The sequence below is a fragment of the Gavia stellata genome, chromosome 9 (genome assembly GCF_030936135.1).
Source record: "Gavia stellata isolate bGavSte3 chromosome 9, bGavSte3.hap2, whole genome shotgun sequence".
NCBI classification, from domain to species: Eukaryota; Metazoa; Chordata; class Aves; order Gaviiformes; family Gaviidae; genus Gavia; species Gavia stellata.
In genome coordinates, this window is record NC_082602.1 from 35,367,810 (window position 1) to 35,375,329 (window position 7,520).

Sequence of the window (7,520 nt, forward strand, 5' to 3'; positions counted from 1 at the left end):
CCTGTTATTCCATATATCTGAGGATCCAGGAATTTGCTGAAAATCGTGTGTTTATAAGAGCTGAGCATCACTTTTCTTCATATTTGGTAAATTGCCTGTGCAGTTCTCCTGTTTACTGATGTCTGGAAGCTCTTTTTTAGCAAGATGTGAAACTACTAGTTTGGAGGTTTATTAACCAATAAATCAGATACACTGGTTGAATTCATTCAACAGAATTAACTTTCAAATCTATTGTAATGCACCCCTCAAAATAAGGGTTGTGACCAGAGCTGCTGCACTCTTCCATCCTACATGGTTTCCTTCTTGCTCAGTCCTTGCAAACGTCCGACGGTAACAGTGGGTTGAAGGCTACTTCTCTAGGACCAGATGTGTGCGAAAGGGATTTTGAGAAGGTCTTACCTGACCACTGATGTGGCAGTATGGCCCGGGAGCAAAAGACTCCCTGGTTTTTTGGAAGCAAGGAAGAATCTTTCTCACTCTCACACTGAATTCTTTAAGGAATTAATTCTTTCTCTAGGTCTTTGCATGGCTGGTACGGCACATGCAAGAGTAAACCAGCCACTGATCTGTAGCCACCTTCCCTCCCCTCGTCTTTGTGGCCCAAATCTCTCCCGCATCGGCGCAGTGCCGTTGCATCGCTGCATACTTAGCAATGCCAGTGCCTCAGCCAGCTTGGTAAGGTTGAGAGAGATGCCTCATTCTGCTTCTAAAATTTTGACGAGCAAGAAATGGTTACGAGGAACCTGGAACTTCTTCATCCCAGACCAAAGCAGGTCCTGGATTTGCTACTCCCACAGTTAAGCTACAAAAATGATGGGTTCAGTAAGGGGTTTTTGCTTAGTCCATAGCTGAGGAGTAGAAATCAATTTTGTAACTGGGTTGGCTGAATAGAATAGATTTGTTAAAGATCTCTGAACACTCAGAGAATTTGATAGACTTTCTTGAAGTTATTGCTTATGCGGAATAAATGCATATCCTTTCTCCAGCATCTAAAGCTGGAATAAGTAAAGTAAAACTCAAACTCATTTGCATGCAGAGATTTGTTCATCTCTGAATCCCCTAAACGCCTTCTCTAATAAAACCCAGTCATGTGGCTGTTTGCATACACCAGCAAACAAAACAAGTTGCAAGAGGGGATCAGACCAGGATTTGGAGTTTTGCAACACAATCATGCATAATTTTTCCTCAGTTGATTGAGGCAGCTGACTAACACTGAATAAAACCATTTCCCGACTTGAAATTATAGTCTGCTTGCATTATTATCTATTTCTGCTGTTGGCCATGCCATATTGTAATTGTTCACCCCACAATTAGATGTGGCTTTGTTTTCTCCTTTATGCTATCACCTCACTGCAGATGCAGCCTTACAATGACCTAGTCCGGGGTGCTCTCAGAGTTCTTATTTCTGCTTAACATCTTGGAAAACTAAACAAACAAAATCTGTCCCTGTAAACCCCTCAAGGCTGACAGGCAAGCTGAGTATGAAATTTGCTACATCCTAGCAGTTGTGCTGTCTAATGATGAGGAATGCTGTCTGTCAGCTTTCCTTTGCAGCTAATTTCTTAAAAGTCATCCCCATGCTGCACGGAGGAGGTATGGAAGCTTTACCAAGTAAAAAGCAAAAGCCTGTGTTGTCTGGAAAATATGCTGCCATTCCTGCTTTTGTTCTTTTTCACCTGTGATAAAATAAAAGCACCTCAACTCTGAAAGAAGTGGGGAAAAAACACGAGTGGGAATCAGATCTGCCCCATGGTAGTAAGGTCATCGATTTCCTTCCCTTTGTGTGCTTTATTGAAGCACTGAAAAAAAATAGTATCTCCTCAAACTACAAAGAAGTTTCACTGATAAGTGTAATAAAGCAATTTTCAGTAGACACTGGCTTCTTGTTAGCTGTTTTTGCTTAAGACAAGAACAGAACAGCATAATCTGACCCTTTTCTTCAGTCTTTTCCATACCCTTAGTTATCTTTGGGAAAGTTTGCAGTATCAGCAGTAATTTAAAAATGAATTTTAATCACAGTATTTGCAACCTATTGGAACAGTTAGTGAGAAGCTGAAAATGGGGATGAGCTTCCAAGTGTCCATCTCTTCTAGGCAGACATCAGTGAAACATCCCGGTGACCTGCGGGCAGCCCACTACTGGAATGGCCCATAGCCGGGAGCAGAAAAGCAAGTCCTGATCACACGGAGGCACACAGATCCTGGCCTTACAGCAAACTCTTGCTCCCAGATTTGTGGTGATTGTCTCTGGCTTCTTCACAAAATTCAGCAGTTTTTCTACCAGAAAATTTAGTGCACAATGCTTTTGCTTGCCAGGGTAGATTTCACAGTGAATATAAAGCCTCCAGCAAGGTAGAAAAAAAATTATCTATAGGATAATGGGAATAGGTTGGTAAGGTCCCGGAATTGTAGCACAAAAAACTCCTTTTGCATGAGAAATAAAAAGCAAACAAAAAATGGTAATGTGCATTCTGACCTCAGGAAACCCCTGCATAAATTGCTAAAATAGAAGAGTTCCTCACTATATTCATACTTTTCTTAATCAAAGTGATTCTTTGGGCAAGGAGTGCTTTTTAATGATTAGATGAGGCTAAGGAGGACACAGAGGCTCCAGAGAATTTTGTGTCTTCACCCTTATGCAAGATGTTTTTCTGTTATGGATGTTTGCTGTTATCATGGGATGCCTGGTTTAAACACGGATTAGGGAGGCTGTACTGTGCTCGGCTAAAGCACCTCACGGAACACCATTTCCCAGATCACAGCGTACCTTCAGGTCATTCTCATTACTTCCCCATCTCTTCACCTTATACCATCATTTACGCTACCCCTGACATGTTACCTTTTCTTCCAGTGTTGAAAACAAGTGGGATGTGGTAAGCACCCCTCCTTTCGTCCCCATCCACCTTGGTATGTGCATTATTTTTGGACCTCGTTGGAGAGTCCTTTTCCCTCTTTGACTGATGACCTTCCAAAATATGTGCAATCTCTGTTTTCATTACCAAACTGTGGTATTTTACATTGTCACGTTTGGAGTGATTACACGTCTTGACTATGTGCTTTCCTGATTACAAACTTCCCTTGTGAAGAGCTCCATCAGCACCTTGATTTTCTTTCTCCTTTTTTCTAACCATCTCAAAATCTTAGCACTTCACTGGGTTTTTGTTAGCAGTGAACTTGATCTTGAGATGGTATTCGGATATAAACTTAGAGTTTCTTTTAGGTATACACCAGTTGCTCAGCAGTCTACATTTTTCACTAGTAGAAAATAAAATATCTCAATTGAAGTCTGCAGACAGAATTTTAAAAAACCGAATTCAAAAGCATTTTCTATAGTTAATTCAGTACTCCCAGTCTTTCTCAATTTCAGCCACTGGAGGAAGACTGCTTCTAACTAGAGTCTGACTCCAGAACTGAAGACCTTAGTTGCGCCAGGGGAGGTTCAGGCTAGATATTAGGAAAAAGTTCTTTACTGAGAGAGTAGTGAAACATTGGAATAGGCTGCCCAGGGAGGTGGTAGAGTCACCATCACTGGAGATATTCAAGGAGCGTGTGGATGTGGCATTGTGGCATGTAGCTTGATGGGCATGGTGCTGTGTGGTGTTGGGTGGCTTGTTGTTGTTGTGTGGGGTGGTGTTGTGGTTTTTTTTTTGTTTGTTTGTTTGTTTTTTTTTTTTTTCCCCCCAGGTTGGACTTGATGATCTTACAGGTCTTTTCCAACCGTAGTGATTCTGTGATTTTTAAGCTGTTCCCAATGCAGGCAGTGTAGATACAGCCTGCCTCTCAGGGTGCCAGGGGCTCAAGCAAGTCCATACCAGCTGGCCCTGGAGGGTGATAAATCCAAATACATTAATGTTGCAGAAAAGATTCAGGTTGGGGAGGGGGAGACTCTGCATCTTAAGAAGACACTGAGATCCCAGGGACTGTGATCTGTTTCTCACTGGGCTGTGAGAGTCTGTTTAGGTCTTAGAGTCCTCATGGAGTCATTTCCCAGCACTCCTTTGACAAGGGGCAGAAAGACCAGAGGCAGCCTACAACCAGGGAATAAAACACACACAGCGAAATCATTTTACTAAATAGATTATTGTTGGAAAATATGATTTCAGAGTGACAGGTATTTGTTGCAAATTCAGGTCTAGTGTAGATAATAGCTTCAGCAAAAGATGAAAATGGAAATATCCTTTAGAAGTTAAGATACTTTCGAGTTTAATCTTAAAGCAGGAAATTTAACAAAAAAATAAAAGGGTTAAAACAGTTGCTCTAAACCAAAGCAACATGTTTTTGCTCAGCTTTTGTACTTTGTAATGATCCCCATCTTTCAGACGCAGGACGAGGAACAGTTGGCATTTTTCATTTCTTGAGCAACTGAAGTAGGTGTGCCTACTGATTTCTGCATTTACTTCTGGCAGTCCCAGTATAGAAATTCTCTAATCCGTTTCAAGCACGTAATAATTCTGAGGAACCTACTGAGGCTAGAAATGGAAAAGCCTAAGGTATGGAGAACCTGCTGGGCTGACATTACATGCCCAGCATGCGACCAGCGTCGGGGAGACCGCAGCATTGTGGCCAGCGCAGAGAGCCCCATGGCTGCTGGCTGGGGCCCGTACACGTACATCAGGAAAGGAACAGCTGCTGCTCAGAGAAGAAAATGATTTTGAGGGCTGCATTATACGGTGTCAGCTTATAAAGTCCGTGTTTATTCAGCCCTGCTTGTAAAGTCCATGCTGGCTGTACTGGCTGTGACAGGAACCAAATGAGCACTGGCGAGGAAAGCCTTGGTCGCGGGATGTGACAGTGTTAAATTGAGCTATCAGTATTAATTTTATTCTTGATAAATGTCCTGCTCTTTTTTGAGCATTGGGAGTGACTTTGGGAGGTGGGCTTTTAAAACTTTTTCTCAAAAGCTTGTAATACAATCAGTTAAAAAAAACAACACTAGTGAAAATAATTTTAAAAATTCTCTTTTTTAAATCATATTTGCACTTCCTTGTATTACTGCTCATAAACAGCTTCTGTTCTGTTTCCCATGGATTTATAAATGCATATGTTATCCATAGGCAAGGGCAAAGATCCAGTGATTACTTACGGAAGAAACTGGATCATTAACTTAGATCACTTTAAATCCTCCCAGTCCCTCCTGGTATTAGAGGGACTTACTTGGAGGTCAGATGATGTTTCCCTGTGGCATTGTGCACTGCCCCAACAGATACACTCCACCATCCAGAACCGCTTTCCTTCCCAGCTCAGCTGAGTCACTTTAAACTAGGTTTCCTAATGCGTGGTAGCTGCTGGAGATAACTGGAAGAGGACTACAAGTCCACCTTTCAAATGGTCTGGTTCCTACAAGGCAAAGGCCATGGGATGTGATTGCTGAAGGAAAAACACGAGGCTGTAGGATTCCTTCTTCCCATGTCTGCAGTTGTCCATGATCTCAACATCTTGAATTTGTAGATTACCATGAGCAGTTCATGATGGTTTTTTTCTTGTTTTTTGGCTGATGACGGAACCTGCATGTATCCAGCCACGTAAAGCGTAGAGGTGAGGAGATCCTTATGTCTTACGGCAGGCAGCGGTGAGGCCTCGTTTGGAGTTGGCTGTGCAAATTTGGGCACACAAATGGGCAAAGGAAGATGAATATGAGTTGGAACAGGAGCAGGAATAAGGAGCTTGACTTATGGGAGAAGACTAAAAGAGCTTTCCCTTTTGAGCATAACAAAATTATTTTTGTGAGGGAAAGCAGCTCCTCACTCTAAGCACGTCTAGGTAGAATGAAACCAGTACAGAAAGCACAGGACCAGCACATGAATACCAGGGCAGAAGAAGAGGTAGAAAACACCATGCCTGAAGCTGAAGGACTGCAAGACTACTGATGCTTTCACCCAGCCTTTCCAGCAGGGACCGTGACTTCTGCAGGTAAAGGGGGAGCCTGGCACAGAGACAGCTGGTGTTGGAACCGGCTTCTCCAGGAACGGGACTTGGCAGCTCCACCTTATTGTACCCCGCACTGCGCAGGGTAGAGATCTGGAGGGTTAGCCAGGATTTTTTCATTTGTAAGCCATGGCTCCAGAGAGCTGAAATTTAGAAGCGCTGGTGATAAACATGTTGAACCTTCCAGCTGCAGATTTTTGCTAGACAAGAGCCAAGAAAAAGGAGATGAGAGAGATCATAAGCAAGGGAATCTTGTTGTGAGAAGAAAGACGCTGTCATATCCCATTTACTGTTACATGCCTATTCCTGTTAATGTGTTTCCGTTATCTTCGAAGATCAAAGTAATCGTTGCAGGGACTGGAGAATAAAAACACTTAGCAAGAACTCATCTATACGCTACTGTTACAGCCATGCTTGCGTGGCAACGTCATGTCTGCACATCAGTGCCTTTTTAGCAATGTATTTTGGGAAAAGCTAGGTAGCTTTCCCATATTGCTTCAGTGAGACAGTGAGAAAGAAAATTGTGCGTATCCAGAGAAGGAGCGAACGGAGCAGCAGCACCCAGGGGGTCCCTGCGACAGGCTCCCAGCCAGTTTTGTGGAATCGTTACGGGCTATTCGAGTTTCTGAAAGTGAAAAATCTCAGCCAGCCATATTATATTTCAGTGATCCCTGCTAGGCTACAGAGAAACATGTTACAACCTAGCTCAGTAGAGAGCATCCAAGCTAGGCAGGATGATTCGTGATTAGCTGACATACTTACTCATATAAACCATGTTGTGCATGAGCTTAAACTGTCTAGGTCCTACTCTCTCAATCAGGCAAATCAGCACCTTGTTGTTTGTGGATATGGACAGGGACATCTGTCAGTTAACTTCAGCCTTCACAATTCACAGATCTGTCCTCATATTTGAGTCTTCTTCAGTGAACAAAAGCTCTTCTTCTGGGGGGAGAGGGCCAGCGGACATTTTGTCAGGTTAATTAAATCCAACAGTGCTGCCAATGTTGCAGCTGTCAGAAATTGCAAAAGAACCAGACTTGTGTAAGCCTAGGGAATCAGTGAAGCATTTTATGGCTTATACAAACCTTTGTAAGCAAAAAAAAAAAAAAAAAAAAAAATCAAAGCAGGGGGCCAAAATGTCTAAATCAAAGCTGAATCAAAGAACATATTCTGGCTGAATCTTTCTAACATCTTCGATGTGAACCTGTTGGATATTCTTCTCCCCAGCAAAGTTTTACTGAACGTGATGAAATAACTTCCAGTACTTAGGAGCAGACTGAGGAAACTTCATAGAAAACCATTTGAAAAGTCACAGTCTCTTTGATGAGATGATGCTTAATATACTTAATGATGCTTGTGTTAAGTAACAAAATCCTTTACTGTCCCGAGGCCAAAGTTGCTTTAATAAAGGAGAGAGAAGAGGCAGAAGACCTTGAGCCATGTCTCTCCTGTCAGCCTGTTTAATTAACATTGAATATTAACTAAAATGTTAAGTAATCATCTCCAGTAAGTTATATGGAAATGAGTATGCTTCAGCTAGACAAAATTCATTGACATACATTAATATATTCATATTACATGGTAATGCTCTAGTGG